The following is a 19,293-nucleotide window of genomic DNA, read 5'->3' on the forward strand; positions in this document are numbered from 1 at the left end:
CTAATAGAAAGATTCATACTACTACAGCAGAAATCTGTAATGAGAAGTAAAAAACTATAAACAGGCATTACAGGAATCTGTACAGGAAATTACCTAAATATACTACAGACATCTGTATTAAAAGGAACGGCATACAATAATATCCAAATATATAATGTTGTGTTCTTTGTATTTTCTGATTCACATAAAAGACATACACAATTAATTTTTTTTTATTTAACATTAAGGACTGGCTAACACTTTATAAAATGTTACTTTTAAAGTACCAACGCAACTCACAACTGCATTTTACATTATTTAATTGTTTATTTATTTCCTTTGATAAAATAAAAACAATATAAACAAATAAAAATAAAATTTAACACAAAATTAACCTTAATGTGAATTATTAACAAGTAATTACCTCTGAGATATTTTATATTTGGGGCCCTTAAATATAAAATATAATAAAGGATGTTACTTTTTAATCCTTCATAAAAAGCGTCCGTTAATAAAATTGCAGTTATGAATACAAAAAGTAAAATATTAAAATTAAACTTATACAACTAGATACATTAATAGTTCGAAATTATAGATAATTTAAATTCTAAATGGGAATATTTTAAAATAAATTGGTACAATATAACTTCATTGCAATTTAGAAGAAATATTACTTTACAAACTACTCTAAATACTTTTGAAGACGCCTCCTAATCTAATTGATAAATAGAAATCAAAACATGCAACAGCTCAATCTGTTTATAATATATTTGCAATGCCAAGAACAAAAGGAACTATAAACTTGAGTGTTTGCGGTACCCATGGAATTATTACTACACCCTTTTACTACTCAGTGGGGTTGGATAATAATATATAGTCAGTATACATATTATATAATATGATTGAATAATATATATCAATAATATGTAGTGCCAATATGATAAACGTTATCAAATAAGAAATTGATGTAGATGATAAAGTGCATATAGGATTATGTCACATCTGATTATGGTCAATAGTCTTTAGGTTCTCTTCAATCCAAAATTATTCAAAGAAAAAATAAGAAAATGTTAAACAACTGGACAACAAATCAACCAAATGTACAGTTGGTTCGTTGGTAAAGCAGATATATATTAATAAATTGTTGAAATTCTAAAATAATTTTGTTTTATAAAATAGATGAAAAAAAGCTTCTTGCATGATTGAAAGACATAATGTTAAAAATTTAATTAAAATATTGTAGATAATTAGTGAAAAAGGCACCCGTTCACTGGCGCGGTATTAAAAAAAAGTAAAAGAAAGGAAATTTAGCAAAGGTGGACTACGATAGTCTACATTAAATAAATTGAAGATTCCAAAATTCTCCCCTGCTAGTGTTGATGTTGCTGGTGTAGTGTAGGTTTTTTCTGAAATATAATAAAAATAAAAGAAAATTATAAACAAACTATCTCAAATATTTACCTTTTAATTAAAGGCCCTCTAAGGGATTCTCTAAAAATATAATTCCACATACTACCCTCTGATGAGCATTGACATCATCCAAACTAAAAAACAAAAGAAACTAAAACTTTCACTGTCTTCAGTGTAAATGGATTTAGTGGTTCTCCTTAATTACATGACACACGTATACAATATAACCGAAGGAGAATTGGAGCAGTTAACTTTATATGGATGTATGGAAGGTATATGGAAAGCATAATAACACTGGACTGTTGCTGAGACTGTGATGAGTTGAAAAGTCATTATATGTCGTTTTATGCAGGATGAAGTGATAACTGACTATAGTTCATAGATGTTTGGGTACCCAAAATTATAAAATGAATATAAGTGAATGTAATTGAAAAGAAAAAATGTTAAGTAAATAGTGAAATGTGAGCAATGAATATTGTTGAAGGTGTACATATACACTAACTGTTGAAACTATGGAGTGAAAGATTATATTGGACGGTAGTTGAGAAAAGTTGGTATATATAATACCCCAAATGTGTGCATTCCAAGATGGGAGGACCATTGAGGAGGTATCAACGAGAAAATATATGAAAGAAAATTAAGCATAGGTGCACTAAGTTAGTCTACATTAAATAAAATAAAGACTCAAATGTTCTCCTCTGCTAGTGATGATGGAGTGTATATTCTATCTGAAATATAATAAAGATAAATGAAATTTATTAACAAACGACCTCAAATATTTACCTTTTAATTAAAGGCCTTCTAAGGGATTCTTCTAAAAATATAACTGGACTAAATACCCTCTGATGAGTTTTGACATCTTCCAAACTAATAAATAAGTTGAAGTTGCAATATGAAATAGCTCAATCTATTGGTTATCTACTTACATTATCGAAAACAAAAGAAACTAAAACTTTCCCTGTCTTCAGTATAAATGGATTTAGTGGTTCTCCTTAATTACATGACACACTTATACAATACAACCGAAGGAGAACTGGAGCAATTAACTCTATATGGATGTATGGAAGGTATCTGGAAAGCAGAATAACACTGGACTGAGGCTGTGATGAGTTGAAAAGTCATTATATGATGTATATGCAGGATGATATGATAGCTGACTATAGTCCATAGATGTTTTGGTACCCAAAATTATAAAAAACTGTAAGTGAATATAAATTGAAAAGAAAAAATGTTAAGTCAATGGTGAAATGTCGGCATTGAATATTGTTGAAGGTGAACATATAGAATAATTAACTCTTAAAACTATGGAGTGGATGATTATATTGGACAGTAGTTGAGCAAAGTTGGTATAAATAATACCCCAAATTTGTGCATTGGGGAGGATCGTTGAAAAGGTATTAACGAGAAATAATAGGAATGAAAATTTAGCAAAGGCGCACAAGTCAGTCTACATTAAATAAAATGGAGACTCCAATGTTCTCCCCTGCTAGTGATGATGGAGTCTACATTCTATCTGAAATATAATAAAGATAAATGATATTTATTAACAATCTACCTCAAATATTTACCTTTTAATTAAAGGCCTTCTAAAGGATTCTTCTAAAAATATTACTGGACTAAATGCCCTCTGATGAGTTTTGACATCTTCCAAACTAATAAATAAGTTAAAGTTGCACTATGAAATAGTTCAATCTATTGGTTATCTACTTACATTATCGAAAACAAAGGAACTAAAAATTTCAGTGTTGTCAGTGCAAATGGATTTAGTAGATCTCCTTAATTACATGACAGACTTATACAATATAACAGATGAACAAGAACAACTAACATTATATGGATGTATGAAAGATATATGGAAAGCAGAATCACACTGGATTGTTCAAGAGGCTGTGATGAGATGAAAAGTAATTTTATGATGCTATATGGAGGATGATGTGATAACTGACTATAGTACATAGATGTTTTGGTACCCAAAATTATAAAATGACTGTAGTGAACGTAATTGAAAAGAAAAAATGTTAAGTAAATAGTGAAATGCGAGCATTGAATATTGTTGAAGGTGTACATATACAATAATTAACTGATGAAACTCTGGAGTGGAAGATTATATTAGACAGTAGTTAAGCAAAGTTGTTATACATAATACCCCAAATGTGTGAATTCCAACATGGGAAGATCCTTCAGGAGGTATTAACGAGAAAGTATAGGAAAGAAAATTTAGCAAAGGCGCACAAGTCAGTCTACATTAAATAAAATGGAGACTCCAATGTTCTCCCCTGCTAGTGATGATGGAGTGTATATTCTATCTGAAATATAATAAAGTTAAATGATATTTATTAACAATCTACCTCAAATATTTACCTTTTAATTAAAGGCCTTCTAGGGATTCTTCTAAAAATATAACTGGACTAAATGCCCTCTGATGAGTTTTGACATCTTCCAAACTAATAAATAAGTTAAAGTTGCAATATGAAATAGCTCAATCTATTGGTTATCTACTTACATTATCGAAAACAAAGGAACTAAAAATTTCACTGTCTTCAGAGCAAATGGATTTAGTGGATCTCCTTAATTACATGACAGACTTATACAATATAACAAAAGAAAAGGAACAATTAACATTATATAGATGTACGAAAAATATATGGAAAGCAGAATCACACTGGACTGTTGAAGAGGCTGTGATGAGTTGAAAAGTAATTTTATGATGTTATATGGAGGAACATGTGATAACTGACTATAGTTCATAGATGTTTTGGTACCCAAAATTATAAAATGACTGTAAGTGAATATAAACAGAAAAGAAAAAATGTTAAGTCAATTGTGAAATGTCAGCATTGACTACTGTTGAAGGTGAACATATAGAATAATTAACTGTTGAAACTATGGAGTGAATGATTATATTGGACAGTAGTTGGCAAAGTTGGTATAAATAATACCCCAAATGTGTGCATTGGGGAGGATCATTGAAAAGGTATTAACGAGAAAGAATAGGAATGAACATTTAGCAAAGGCGTACAAGTTAGTCTACATTAAATAAAATGGAGACTCCAATGTTCTCCCCTGCTAGTGATGATGGAGTGTATATTCTATCTGAAATATAATAAAGATAAATGAAATTTATTAACATATAACCTCAAATATTTACCTTTTAATTAAAGGTCCTCTAAGGGATTCTTCTAAAAATATTAGTCCACAAACCACCCTCTGATGAGTTTTGACATGTTCCAAACTAATAAGTTAAAGTTGCAATATGAAATAGCACAATCTATTGGTTATAAACTTACATTGCCCAAAACAAAAGAATCTAAAATTTACAGTGTCTTCAGATCAAGTGGATTTAGTGGTTCTCCTTTATTAAACGACAGACTTATACAATATAATTGAAGGAGAACAGGAGCAATTAACTTTATATGGCTGTATGGAAGATATATGGAAAGCAGAATAACACTGGACTGTTGCTGAGGCTGTGATGAGTTGAAAAGTTATTATATGATTTTAAAAGCAGGAGGATGTGATAGTTGACTATAGTCCATAGATGTTTTGGTACCCAAAATTATAAAATAACTGTAAGTGAATGTAAATTGAAAAGAAAATATTTTAAGTCAATGGTGAAATGTGAGCAATGAATATTGTTGAAGGTGTACATATATACTAACTGTTGAAACTCTGGAGTGAAAGATTATATTGGACAGTAGTTGAGCATAGTTGGCATACATAATACCCCAAATGTGTACATTCCAATATGGGAGGATCATTGAGTAGGTATTAACAAGAAAGAATAGGAAAGATAATTTGGATGTAGTGGTTCTCCTTAATTACATGATACAGTTAAACAATACAATTCATTATAAAATGAACATAAGTGAATGTAATTGAAAAGAAAAAATGTTAAGTAAATAGTGAAATTTGAGCAATGAATATTGTTGAAAGTGTACATATACACTAACTGATGAAACTCTGGAGTGAAAGATTATATTAGACAGTAGTTGAGCAAAGTTGGTATACATAATACCCCAAATGTGTGCATTCCAACATGGGAGGACCATTGAGGAGGCATCAACGAGAAAATATAGGAAAGAAAATTAAGCATAGGTGCACTAAGTTAGTCTACATTAAATGAAATAAAGACTCAAATGTTCTCCTCTGCTAGTGATGATGGAGTGTATATTCTATCTGAAATATAATAAAGATAAATGAAATTTATTAACAAACGACCTCAAATATTTACCTTTTAATTAAAGGCCCTCTAAGGGATTCTTCTAAAAATATAACTGGACTAAATACCCTCTGATGAGTTTTGACATCTTCCAAACTAATAAATAAGTTAAAGTTGCAATATGAAATAGCTCAATTTATTGATTATCTACTTACATTATCGAAAACAAAAGAAACTAAAACTTTCCCTGTCTTCAGTATAAATGGATTTAGTGGTTCTCCTTAATTACATAACACACTTATACAATATAACCGAAGGAGAACTGGAGCAATTAACTTTATATGGATGTATGGAAGGTATATGGAAAGCAGAATAACATTGGACTGTTGGTGAGGCTGTGATGAATTGAAAAGTCATTATATGATGTATATGCAGGATGATGTGATAGCTGACTATAGTCCATAGATGTTTTGGTACCCAAAATTATAAAAAACTGTAAGTGAATATAAATTGAAAAGAAAAAATGTTAAGTCAATGGTGAAATGTCGGCATTGAATATTGTTGAAGGTGAACATATAGAATAATTAACTCTTAAAACTATGGAGTGGATGATTATATTGGACAGTAGTTGAGCAAAGTTGGTATAAATAATACCCCAAATTTGTGCATTGGGGAGGATCGTTGAAAAGGTATTAACGAGAAAGAATAGGAATGAAAATTTAGCAAAGGCGCACAAGTCAGTCTACATTAAATAAAATGGAGACTCCAATGTTCTCCCCTGCTAGTGATGATGGAGTGTACATTCTATCTGAAATATAATAAAGATAAATGATATTTATTAACAATCTACCTCAAATATTTACCTTTTAATTAAAGGCCTTCTAAAGGATTCTTCTAAAAATATTACTGGACTAAATGCCCTCTGATGAGTTTTGACATCTTCCAAACTAATAAATAAGTTAAAGTTGCACTATGAAATAGTTCAATCTATTGGTTATATACTTACATTATCGAAAACCAAGGAAACTAAAAATTTCACTGTCTTCAGAGCAAATGGATTTAGTGGATCTCCTTAATTACATGACAGACTTATACAATATAACAGAAGAACAAGAACAATTAGCATTATATGGATGTATGAAAGATATATGGAAAGCAGAATCACACTGGATTGTTCAAGAGGCTGTGATGAGATGAAAAGTAATTTTATGATGCTATATGGAGGATGATGTGATAACTGACTATAGTACATAGATGTTTTGGTACCCAAAATTATAAAATGACTGTAGTGAACGTAATTGAAAAGAAAAAATGTTAAGTAAATAGTGAAATGCGAGCATTGAATATTGTTGAAGGTGTACATATACAATAATTAACTGATGAAACTCTGGAGTGGAAGATTATATTAGACAGTAGTTAAGCAAAGTTGTTATACATAATATCCCAAATGTGTGAATTCCAACATGGGAAGATCCTTCAGGAGGTATTAACGAGAAAGTATAGGAAAGAAAATTTAGCAAAGGCGCACAAGTCAGTCTACATTAAATAAAATGGAGACTCCAATGTTCTCCCCTGCTAGTGATGATGGAGTGTATATTCTATCTGAAATATAATAAAGATAAATGATATTTATTAACAATCTACCTCAAATATTTACCTTTTAATTAAAGGCCTTCTAAGGGATTCTTCTAAAAATATAACTGGACTAAATGCCCTCTGATGAGTTTTGACATCTTCCAAACTAATAAATGAGTTAAAGTTGCACTATGAAATAGTTCAATCTATTGGTTATCTACTTACATTATCGAAAACAAAGGAACTAAACATTTCACTGTCTTCAGTGCAAAATGGATTTAGAGGTTCTCCTTAACTACATGACCCACTTATACAATACAACCGAAGGAGAACTGGAGCAATTAACTTTATATGGATGTATGGAAGGTATATGGAAAGCAGAATAACACTGGACTGTTGCTGAGGCTGTGATGAGTTGAAAAGTTATTATGTGATATTAAAAGCAGGATGATGTGGTAGCTGACTATAGTCCATAGATGTTTTGGTACTCAAAATTATAAAATAACTGTAAGTGAATGTAAATTGAAAAGAAAATATTTTAAGTCAATGGTGAAATGTGAGCAATGAATATTGTTGAAGGTGTACATATACACTAACTGTTGAAACTCTGGAGTGAAAGATTATATTGGACAGTAGTTGAGCAAAGTTGGTATACATAATACCCCAAATGTGTGCATTCCAACATGGGAGGACCATTGAGGAGGTATCAACGAGAAAATATAGGAAAGAAAATTAAGCATAGGTGCACTAAATTAGTCTACATTAAATAAAATAAAGACTCAAATGTTCTCCTCCGCTAGTGATGATGAAATTATATAACAGATTTATACATTATAACAGAAGAAGAGGAACAATTAACAATATATTATATTATATGGAGGATTATGTGATAACTGACTATAGTCCATAGATGTTTTGGTACTCAAAATTATAAAATAACTGTAAGTGAATGTAAATTGAAAAGAAAATATTTTAAGTCAATGGTGAAATGTGAGCAATGAATATTGTTGAAGGTGTACATATACACTAACTGTTGAAACTCTGGAGTGAAAGATTATAATGGACAGTAGTTGAGCAAAGTTGGTATACATAATACCCTAAATGTGTGCATTCCAACATGGGAGGACCATTGAGGAGGTATCAACGAGAAAATATAGGAAAGAAAATTAAGCATATGTGCACTAAGTTAGTCTACATTAAATAAAATAAAGACTCAAATGTTCTCCTCTGCTAGTGATGATGGAATGTATATGATCTGAAATATAATAAAGATAAATGAAAATTATTAACAAACTACCTCAAATATTTACCTTTTAATTAAAGGCCTTCTAAGGGATTCTTCTAAAAATATAACTGGACTAAATGCCCTCTGATGAGTTTTGACATCTTCCAAACTAATAAATAAGTTGAAGTTGCAATATGAAATACCTCAATCTATTGGTTATCTACTTACATTATCGAAAACAAAAGAAACTAAAAATTTCACTGTCTTCAGTGCAAAATGGATGTAGTGGTTCTCCTTAATTACATGACAGACTTATACAATATAACAAAAGAAAAGGAACAATTAACATTATATGGATGTACGAAAAATATATGGAAAGCAGAATCACACTGGACTGTTGAAGAGGCTGTGATGAGTTGAAAAGTAATTTTATGATGTTATATGGAGGAACATGTGATAACTGACTATAGTTCATAGATGTTTTGGTACCCAAAATTATAAAATGACTGTAAATGAATATAAACAGAAAAGAAAAAATGTTAAGTCAATTGTGAAATGTCAGCATTGACTACTGTTGAAGGTGAACATATAGAATAATTAACTGTTGAAACTATGGAGTGAATGATTATATTGGACAGTAGTTGGCAAAGTTGGTATAAATAATACCCCAAATGTGTGCATTGGGGAGGATCATTGAAAAGGTATTAACGAGAAAGAATAGGAATGAACATTTAGCAAAGGCGTACAAGTTAGTCTACATTAAATAAAATGGAGACTCCAATGTTCTCCCCTGCTAGTGATGATGGAGTGTATATTCTATCTGAAATATAATAAAGATAAATGAAATTTATTAACATATAACCTCAAATATTTACCTTTTAATTAAAGGTCCTCTAAGGGATTCTTCTAAAAATATTAGTCCACAAACCACCCTCTGATGAGTTTTGACATGTTCCAAACTAATAAGTTAAAGTTGCAATATGAAATAGCACAATCTATTGGTTATAAACTTACATTGCCCAAAACAAAAGAATCTAAAATTTACAGTGTCTTCAGATCAAGTGGATTTAGTGGTTCTCCTTTATTAAACGACAGACTTATACAATATAATTGAAGGAGAACAGGAGCAATTAACTTTATATGGCTGTATGGAAGATATATGGAAAGCAGAATAACACTGGACTGTTGCTGAGGCTGTGATGAGTTGAAAAGTTATTATATGATGTTAAAAGCAGGATGATGTGATAGCTGACTATAGTCCATAGATGTTTTGGTACCCAAAATTATAAAATAACGGTAAGTGAATGTAAATTGAAAAGAAAATATTTTAAGTCAATGGTGAAATGTGAGAAATGAATATTGTTGAAGGTGAAAGATTATATTGGACAGTAGTTGAGCATAGTTGGCATACATAATACCCCAAATGTGTACATTCCAATATGGGAGGATCATTGAGTAGGTATTAACGAGAAAATATAGGAAAGAAAATTAAGCATAGGTGCACTAAGTTAGTCTACATTAAATAAAATAAAGACTCAAATGTTCTCCTCTGCTAGTGATGATGGAATGTATATGATCTGAAATATAATAAAGATAAATGAAATTTATTAACAAACGACCTCAAATATTTACCTTTTAATTAAAGGCCTTCTAAGGGATTCTTCTAAAAATATAACTGGACTAAAAGCCCTCTAAAGAGTTTTGACATCTTCCTAACTAATAAATAAGTTGAAGTTGCAATATGAAATAGCTCAATCTATTGGTTATCTACTTACATTATCGAAAACAAAAGAAACTAAAAATTTCATTGTCTTCAGTGCAAAATGGATGTAGTGGTTCTCCTTAATTACATGATACAGTTAAACAATACAACTGAAGGAGAACTGGAGCAATTAACTTTATATGGATGTATGGAAGGTATATGGAAAGCAGAATAACACTGGACTTTTGGTGAAGCTGTGATGAGTTGAAAAGTCATTATATGATGTTATATGCAGGATGATGTGATAGCTGTCTATAGTCCATAGATGTTTTGGTACCCAAAATTATAAAAAACTGCAAGTGAGTGTAAATTGAAAAGAAAAAATGTTAAGTCAATGGTGAAATGTCAGCATTGAATATTGTTGAAGGTGAACATATAGAATAACTAACTCTTAAAACTATGGAGTGGATGAATATATTGGACAGTAGTTAGCAAAGTTGGTATAAATAATACCCCAAATTTGTGCATTGGGGAGGATCGTTGAAAAGGTATTAACGAGAAAGAATAGGAATGAAAATTTTGCAAAGGCGCACAAGTTAGTCTAAATTAAATAAAATGGAAACTCCAATGTTCTCCCATGCTAGTGCTGATGCAGTGTATATTCTATCTGAAATATAATAAGGGTAAATGAAATTTAATAACAAACTACCTCAAATATTTACCTTTTAATTAAAACCCCTCTGAGAGATTCTTCTAAAAATATAACTCCACAAACTACCTTCTGATGAGTTCTGATGAGCTCAATCTATAGTCTATATACTTACAATGGCGGAAACAAAAGAAACTAAATATTTCAGTGCCTTCAGTGCAAATGGATATAATGGTGCTCCTTTATTACATGACAGTCATATACAATATAATTGAAGGAGAACAGTAGCAATTAACTTTATATGGATGTATGGAAAATATATGTAAAGCAGAATAACACTGGACTGTTGCAGAGACTGTGATGAGTTAAAAATAATGTATATGATGTTATATGCAGGATAATGTGATAAATGACTATGGTCCATAGATGTTCTGGTACCCAAAATTATAAAATGACTATAAGTGAATGTAAATTGAAAAGAAAAAATGTAAAGTAAATGGTGGAATGTGAGGATTGAATATTGTTGAAGGTGTACATATACATTAATTAACTGATGAAAATATGGAGTGGAAGATTATATTGGACAGTAGTTGAGCAAAGTTTGTTTACATAACACTCCAAATGTATGAATTACAACACGGGCAGATATTCATTGAGGAGGTATTAAAGAGAAACTAGAGGAAAGAAAAAAAAGGTGTAGACTATAAAAAGCCATTGGTGGTTCAATAGTTCCTCATTATGCTACATTTCGCCTTCTTTCTGGAAAAATAAATAAATAAATAAAAATTACTATCAAACTAACTAAAATATGTACCTTTAAAAAATTCCAAACTAGAACAAAAGGGACTCCCAACATCACCAAGGGAATGATTCTTCATAATAAAGATATATTGTCTACCAGTATCTAAATAACATAAAAATGTAAAAGAAATCTAGTCTAATCTAGTTAAATTAAATTACTGATAAACGATTTATCTTACCTAGCTGCAAGATAATTAAAGATCTCTTACGTGTGAATAAGTTCATCTTTTGTCTATTTACCGTTTTATAAATATTGATTTAGTAACTATTCATGTGGTTTATCTAGCCCTAAAAATCATCTCAAAATTTTGCATAATATATCATAAACAAAACATAGCAATTATTGAATATGCTATCTTACCTGTGTTTTTATTCTGCTATAGTCACTCACTCTATTCACATTTAGTCACATTAATTAATAAGATATACGTAGGTATCGCGTTCAAATCCAATTAACATACCGCTCACTTACCTGAAACAAGAAAACTATATTATAAGAAATAATTAAAGCACTGTGATATAAATTAACATCATAAAGTTGATACTATCCAACATGATCAAGTAATTTTAAATTTAAGAGATGAAATCAAGAAACCCAGATAATATTTAATCTCATAAATTACATCTTGTGGATAATATTTTAGTTATGTTAAAATGAGAAAAGTACCTGGAGACATCTGGAAGTTGGCTATAATCCTGCTGCGGTCCCCAACAAGTTCTTTCCGCGCCAGTAATACCATTTGCAGACCTTTTTGAATACGATTCCAAGAAACAAATATCCCATGGAAGGCGTCCTAAAATGTCAGCAATGAGACAATTTATGCTGGTCAGATAGCAGATGATAATCATCGCTGTCTGTTCATCGTAAATTGCTAGAGTACTGGTCTGGAATCGCGACGCGACGCGTCTCGGTTTGTAGCTCCATCTGTAACAAATCAGAGATGTATTAACGATGGTTACAAAACCATACAAAAAGAGAAATTTACCTGATATCCCATATCCTTTAATATTTGCTTCAGTCCTAACCCAATGTAAACGTAACGTGCACTTCGAGTGCTCAACATATTTTTGGGAATTCGGACGATCCCTACAAAAATAATTAATGACACGATATGGGCCTCGACGGGACCCTTATTCTCTCGTGGGTTGGACCACACTTCACCTACACTGCAAACACCCGCGCTGCGCACGCGAAATGTCCTAGAGGAAAAACAACATTAAAAATGGATGTATTAGAAATATGGGAAGAAAATACTCACCTCACTTTTCTGAAGCAGATGCTGGGATATGCTGGCTCCGATTAAGAAGCTTCAACGCTAGTGCAGACCGAAACAACGAACTGTCTGAAGCCAATTTGACGATGAAAACAGATTTTCACCGAAAAACTAACAACATACCGTTCATTGTCTGGACTGAACCGGCGCTGAAACTGTTTTTAATTTGAGTTGGCGCAAAAAAAAATGTGATCGGTCAAAAAGAGAATAAACAAAAATAATGGAAGATTTTATCGCGCCGACGATCGTGACGCTGGGCATGTTAATGCACAATCCGGATGGTCACCACGGGCCTCCCGGCATCCTGGGCAAAAATCTTCAACGAATTGTTCGCGTGACTAGTCCTGATGAACGCCGAGTCCCACATTATCACCGGAAAAGGAAGAACGAAGATCTATCGAACCACCACCAATGACAACCCATACTAGCCCACTCATCATCTATCGGTCGAACTTCCGGGTCCCCAGCTGTAGGAGACCCGCAAGGCGATCGACTAGAAGTTGCCGAAGCAACGGGCGATATCATACAACGTATCAAAGTCTGCAATGGCCTGCTACCAAGGGAATGATAATGTGCACCAAGACTAGGACGATCCAGGCTCGTCAGCTGCATTAGCGCACCCAGATCACGCGCGCATAACGCGACGTTGTTGCTTTGATTTTCCCGTACCTGAAAATAGAAACAAAACATCACAATTTGATAGAAATACGTACGAAATCCGGAAAATTATTCTGATATATGTCAATTTTGCGTTTACTCAATGACTAATATCTTAATACAGCGCAATTATTTTAGTAGATATGAAATATTAACTTACACGTTGTGGAACACAGCAGGGCACAATAGAATAAGAAAAGAACGAATTCGATTAAAGAGCATTAGGTTAAAGTGAATTTTTAAGAAAAAAATATGTATAAAAATTGTTGCACAGAGCGACGGCGTTGACCCACACCGAAGGGCACCGCTCGTACAACTACGAAGGAACAGAAATCAAGTACGACCCTAATTCGACATCGATGTGCGCCGTTGTCAACGATCCTGGAAAGATGCTCATTAACAACTTCAGTATAACTAAATAAACTTTTGCTTTAAGATTTCAGATATATTTTAACACGCGAGCATTAATCAAATATCTAGCCGAATAAACGTGTTCAATTTTCTCTAATATAAATTTAAATTTAATTTATTTGAAACAAATTCATTATACATAATGACAAATATAAAACGTATACCGGCAACATAGTGCGCAAATCGCCGGATTTGAAAAAAATCATGGCGCTCTGGTTTTCCTTACAAGCAACAAATATGCATTTTTTATAGTGCCGTTTAAGAAACTATAACATTTTGAACAAAGTTTGAATTTTTAATCAGGGGCGTGCAAATAATTTTATTTACCAAATAAAAAAATAAATATATAATAAATTATTTTAAACGAAATTATTCATTTTATACTTTGAATTTTTGGAAAGTGTTTTATATTTTTTTGTTATTTAAGTACACCCTGACTATTTCTAGAAATTCTATTATTATAGTTTTATTATTAAATATATTAAACCTTAGATGTAGAAAATAGTTTTAAAAAAATGAAGTAAATATTTATTATATTTAAAATTCGTTAATGTACAATTTCTAATTTATATATTATATAATAAAAATCTTAAAAATTTTGCATCACAATAATTAATAACATTAATTCTTCATATAATACAAAACCTATTTCGTGAAATATAATAATATTTTCTAGACAATATAACACTAATATTAATATTTAATATTAATGTTATATATGTATATGTATATTTTATGTCTATAATTATAATTATATGTATATACATCTTCATAAGAGCAAGGTCAAAAAGGTCAATTAATATCAATAACAATAACTTTCAAAGTAATTTTATATTATCTGATCAAACCAGCTAAATAACAATTTATTATTATGGCAGATATTCCAACTACTAAAACATCATTAATGACGTTTACTATCTTGAACGATTTTGGCTTATATTGAATTTATTACCATTACGTTTAGCATTTTATTTTAATAAGTAAATTTCGAAGTGTCTTATATATTTTGCTTATACTTTTATCACATTTATAGCTTGTCTTAGTCAATTATTTTTAAAATATGTAGTACATCAATAAATATACTAAATACAGATTAAACAACAGAAACAATTGTTAAGCAAATAAAACACTTGAAAAATTTATGTATTTAAAGCTTTCATGACACTTATCTTTAGGCTAGTAAACGAATCACTTAGATTTGCAAGAATCCAAATTTTATCACATCAAAAAACTGAGAAATAAATGTTTATATGTTTATTTCTTTATAATAGATTCTCCAGGCTAACTAATGGATGACGCTTTAAACTGTAGGAACAATCTGTTGAGCAACTGTAGTGGAAACAGTTAAATTCAAATACTTTTATTTCTATTGCAAAATAAAAATGTTACTAATATTTAAAAATAATATAAAAAGTATAGCATATGATGCCAAATTTATATAGATAGATTTTCTTAAAAATTCAATTATTTCTTTCAATTACTTTTAATGCTAATAATTTTTTAAAGATAAAATTTTAATGCATCTTTAATATTTTTTTTATCTTTGTAAAGTTAATGTACATAATAATCAGAGTACAACTTTATTTATAGAACTTTTTGCAAGTAATAAGTAAATAAAGAAAATACAGACAAAATGCTCAAGGATATAGATACATGTAGAAAGATGGGGGCCTTCATTCAGGGGGTATTTAGTAAAAAATAAACGAAGTGAAACTTAATGAAGGTGGCACTAGATACGTTTACATTACTCTAAAGAAATGCAAGATCAGGTTGTTTCAAATTTTGTTACTTCTAAATTATAATAAAAATAATAAGTTATTGTCTCATAATGACTAAAGTATTACAATTAGTAATATTAAACCCAAACTTTTAACTTCAATAGGTACTTCTTACTGATACTAATACAAAATCAAAGTAAATCTAATTTTAGTTTCAAATTTTCTATTGTTGTGGGGTACCATCTCTACCAAGAATGCTATACTAATAGAAAGATTCATACTACTACAGCAGAAATCTGTAATGAGAAGTAAAAAACTATAAACAGGCATTACAGGAATCTGTACAGGAAATTACCTAAATATACTACAGACATCTGTATTAAAAGGAACGGCATACAATAATATCCAAATATATAATGTTGTGTTCTTTGTATTTTCTGATTCACATAAAAGACATACACAATTAATTTTTTTTTATTTAACATTAAGGACTGGCTAACACTTTATAAAATGTTACTTTTAAAGTACCAACGCAACTCACAACTGCATTTTACATTACTTATTTGTTTATTTATTTCCTTTGATAAAATAAAAACAATATAAACAAATAAAAATAAAATTTAACACAAAATTAACCTTAATGTGAATTATTAACAAGTAATTACCTCTGAGATATTTTATATTTGGGGCCCTTAAATATAGAATATAATAAAGGATGTTACTTTTTAATCCTTCATAAAAAGCGTCCGTTAATAAAATTGCAGTTATGAATATAAAAAGTAAAATATTAAAATTAAACTTATACAACTAGATACATTAATAGTTCGAAATTATAGATAATTTAAATTCTAAATGGGAATATTTTAAAATAAATTGGTACAATATAACTTCATTGCAATTTAGAAGAAATATTACTTTACAAACTACTCTAAATACTTTTGAAGACGCCTCCTAATCTAATTGATAAATAGAAATCAAAACATGCAACAGCTCAATCTGTTTATAATATATTTGCAATGCCAAGAACAAAAGGAACTATAAACTTGAGTGTTTGCGGTACCCATGGAATTATTACTACACCCTTTTACTACTCAGTGGGGTTGGATAATAATATATAGTCAGTATACATATTATATAATATGATTGAATAATATATATCAATAATATGTAGTGCCAATATGATAAACGTTATCAAATAAGAAAATGGTGTAGATGATAAAGGGCATATAGGATTATGTCTCATCTGATTATGGTCAATAGTCTTTAGGTTCTCTTCAATCCAAAATTATTCAAAGAAAAAATAAGAAAATGTTAAACAACTGGACAACAAATCAACCAAATGTACAGTTGGTTCGTTGGTAAAGCAGATATATATTAATAAATTGTTGAAATTCTAAAATAATTTTGTTTTATAAAATAGATGAAAAAAAGCTTCTTGCATGATTGAAAGACATAATGTTAAAAATTTAATTAAAATATTGTAGATAATTAGTGAAAAAGGCACCCGTTCACTGGCGCGGTATTAAAAAAAAGTAAAAGAAAGGAAATTTAGCAAAGGTGGACTACGATAGTCTACATTAAATAAATTGAAGATTCCAAAATTCTCCCCTGCTAGTGTTGATGTTGCTGGTGTAGTGTAGGTTTTTTCTGAAATATAATAAAAATAAAAGAAAATTATAAACAAACTATCTCAAATATTTACCTTTTAATTAAAGGCCCTCTAAGGGATTCTCTAAAAATATAATTCCACATACTACCCTCTGATGAGCATTGACATCATCCAAACTAAAAAACAAAAGAAACTAAAACTTTCACTGTCTTCAGTGTAAATGGATTTAGTGGTTCTCCTTAATTACATGACACACGTATACAATATAACCGAAGGAGAATTGGAGCAGTTAACTTTATATGGATGTATGGAAGGTATATGGAAAGCATAATAACACTGGACTGTTGCTGAGACTGTGATGAGTTGAAAAGTCATTGATGTGAAAACTGACTATAGTTCATAGATGTTTGGGTACCCAAAATTATAAAATGAATATAAGTGAATGTAATTGAAAAGAAAAAATGTTAAGTAAATAGTGAAATGTGAGCAATGAATATTGTTGAAGGTGTACATATACACTAACTGTTGAAACTATGGAGTGAAAGATTATATTGGACGGTAGTTGAGAAAAGTTGGTATATATAATACCCCAAATGTGTGCATTCCAAGATGGGAGGACCATTGAGGAGGTATCAACGAGAAAATATATGAAAGAAAATTAAGCATAGGTGCACTAAGTTAGTCTACATTAAATAAAATAAAGACTCAAATGTTCTCCTCTGCTAGTGATGATGGAGTGTATATTCTATCTGAAATATAATAAAGATAAATGAAATTTATTAACAAACGACCTCAAATATTTACCTTTTAATTAAAGGCCTTCTAAGGGATTCTTCTAAAAATATAACTGGACTAAATACCCTCTGATGAGTTTTGACATCTTCCAAACTAATAAATAAGTTAAAGTTGCAATATGAAATAGCTCAATTTATTGATTATCTACTTACATTATCGAAAACAAAAGAAACTAAAACTTTCCCTGTCTTCAGTATAAATGGATTTAGTGGTTCTCCTTAATTACATAACACACTTATACAATATAACCGAAGGAGAACTGGAGCAATTAACTTTATATGGATGTATGGAAGGTATATGGAAAGCAGAATAACATTGGACTGTTGGTGAGGCTGTGATGAGTTGAAAAGTCATTATATGATGTATATGCAGGATGATATGATAGCTGACTATAGTCCATAGATGTTTTGGTACCCAAAATTATAAAAAACTGTAAGTGAATATAAATTGAAAAGAAAAAATGTTAAGTCAATGGTGAAATGTCGGCATTGAATATTGTTGAAGGTGAACATATAGAATAATTAACTCTTAAAACTATGGAGTGGATGATTATATTGGACAGTAGTTGAGCAAAGTTGGTATAAATAATACCCCAAATTTGTGCATTGGGGAGGATCGTTGAAAAGGTATTAACGAGAAAGAATAGGAATGAAAATTTAGCAAAGGCGCACAAGTCAGTCTACATTAAATAAAATGGAGACTCCAATGTTCTCCCCTGCTAGTGATGATGGAGTGTACATTCTATCTGAAATATAATAAAGATAAATGATATTTATTAACAATCTACCTCAAATATTTACCTTTTAATTAAAGGCCTTCTAAGGGATTCTTCTAAAAATATAACTGGACTAAATGCCCTCTGATGAGTTTTGACATCTTCCAAACTAATAAATGAGTTAAAGTTGCACTATGAAATAGTTCAATCTATTGGTTATCTACTTACATTATCGAAAACAAAGGAACTAAAAATTTCACTGTCTTCAGAGCAAATGGATTTAGTGGATCTCCTTAATTACATGACAGACTTATACAATATAACAGAAGAACAAGAACAATTAGCATTATATGGATGTATGAAAGATATATGGAAAGCAGAATCACACTGGATTGTTCAAGAGGCTGTGATGAGTTGAAAAGTAATTTTATGATGCTATATGGAGGATGATGTGATAACTGACTATAGTACATAGATGTTTTGGTACCCAAAATTATAAAATGACTGTAGTGAACGTAATTGAAAAGAAAAAATGTTAAGTAAATAGTGAAATGCGAGCATTGAATATTGTTGAAGGTGTACATATACAATAATTAACTGATGAAACTCTGGAG

The 19,293-nt window shown here is 30.3% G+C and overlaps 9 long non-coding RNA genes across 9 annotated transcripts; all 9 read right to left on the bottom strand.

Moving 5' to 3' along the window:
* Positions 1-1,979: 1,979 nt before the first annotated feature.
* LOC143200157 (uncharacterized) lies at positions 1,980-2,391 on the bottom strand. The gene is made up of 3 exons (XR_013006644.1): positions 2,316-2,391; positions 2,173-2,256; positions 1,980-2,117 (listed from the first exon to the last, which is right to left on the bottom strand). It is a non-coding gene; the product is annotated as an uncharacterized LOC143200157 (long non-coding RNA).
* Positions 2,392-3,558: 1,167 nt separating this feature from the next.
* Positions 3,559-4,003, bottom strand: LOC143200174 (uncharacterized). Its single transcript, XR_013006655.1, has 3 exons — positions 3,893-4,003; positions 3,751-3,833; positions 3,559-3,695 (listed from the first exon to the last, which is right to left on the bottom strand). It is a non-coding gene; the product is annotated as an uncharacterized LOC143200174 (long non-coding RNA).
* A 341-nt stretch (positions 4,004-4,344) lies between these two features.
* Positions 4,345-4,817, bottom strand: LOC143200162 (uncharacterized). The gene is made up of 3 exons (XR_013006646.1): positions 4,677-4,817; positions 4,538-4,621; positions 4,345-4,482 (listed from the first exon to the last, which is right to left on the bottom strand). It is a non-coding gene; the product is annotated as an uncharacterized LOC143200162 (long non-coding RNA).
* A 946-nt stretch (positions 4,818-5,763) lies between these two features.
* Positions 5,764-7,487, bottom strand: LOC143200145 (uncharacterized). The gene is made up of 5 exons (XR_013006640.1): positions 7,349-7,487; positions 7,206-7,289; positions 6,555-7,150; positions 6,412-6,495; positions 5,764-6,356 (listed from the first exon to the last, which is right to left on the bottom strand). It is a non-coding gene; the product is annotated as an uncharacterized LOC143200145 (long non-coding RNA).
* Positions 7,488-8,242: 755 nt separating this feature from the next.
* LOC143200150 (uncharacterized) lies at positions 8,243-8,713 on the bottom strand. The gene is made up of 3 exons (XR_013006642.1): positions 8,577-8,713; positions 8,434-8,517; positions 8,243-8,378 (listed from the first exon to the last, which is right to left on the bottom strand). It is a non-coding gene; the product is annotated as an uncharacterized LOC143200150 (long non-coding RNA).
* Positions 8,714-9,030: 317 nt separating this feature from the next.
* LOC143200146 (uncharacterized) lies at positions 9,031-10,652 on the bottom strand. Its single transcript, XR_013006641.1, has 5 exons — positions 10,124-10,652; positions 9,981-10,064; positions 9,363-9,925; positions 9,224-9,307; positions 9,031-9,168 (listed from the first exon to the last, which is right to left on the bottom strand). It is a non-coding gene; the product is annotated as an uncharacterized LOC143200146 (long non-coding RNA).
* Positions 10,653-11,834: 1,182 nt separating this feature from the next.
* On the bottom strand, positions 11,835-12,352 carry LOC143200140 (uncharacterized). The gene is made up of 2 exons (XR_013006639.1): positions 12,168-12,352; positions 11,835-11,972 (listed from the first exon to the last, which is right to left on the bottom strand). It is a non-coding gene; the product is annotated as an uncharacterized LOC143200140 (long non-coding RNA).
* A 4,717-nt stretch (positions 12,353-17,069) lies between these two features.
* On the bottom strand, positions 17,070-18,249 carry LOC143200199 (uncharacterized). Its single transcript, XR_013006665.1, has 4 exons — positions 18,117-18,249; positions 17,974-18,057; positions 17,263-17,345; positions 17,070-17,207 (listed from the first exon to the last, which is right to left on the bottom strand). It is a non-coding gene; the product is annotated as an uncharacterized LOC143200199 (long non-coding RNA).
* A 322-nt stretch (positions 18,250-18,571) lies between these two features.
* Positions 18,572-19,044, bottom strand: LOC143200204 (uncharacterized). The gene is made up of 3 exons (XR_013006666.1): positions 18,908-19,044; positions 18,765-18,848; positions 18,572-18,709 (listed from the first exon to the last, which is right to left on the bottom strand). It is a non-coding gene; the product is annotated as an uncharacterized LOC143200204 (long non-coding RNA).
* Between the last annotated feature and the right edge of the window lie 249 nt (positions 19,045-19,293).

Source organism: Rhynchophorus ferrugineus, unplaced genomic scaffold, assembly GCF_030347505.1.
Source record: "Rhynchophorus ferrugineus isolate W39M unplaced genomic scaffold, kcgeb_rfMv2 rfM1, whole genome shotgun sequence".
Taxonomy (NCBI): Eukaryota; Metazoa; Arthropoda; class Insecta; order Coleoptera; family Curculionidae; genus Rhynchophorus; species Rhynchophorus ferrugineus.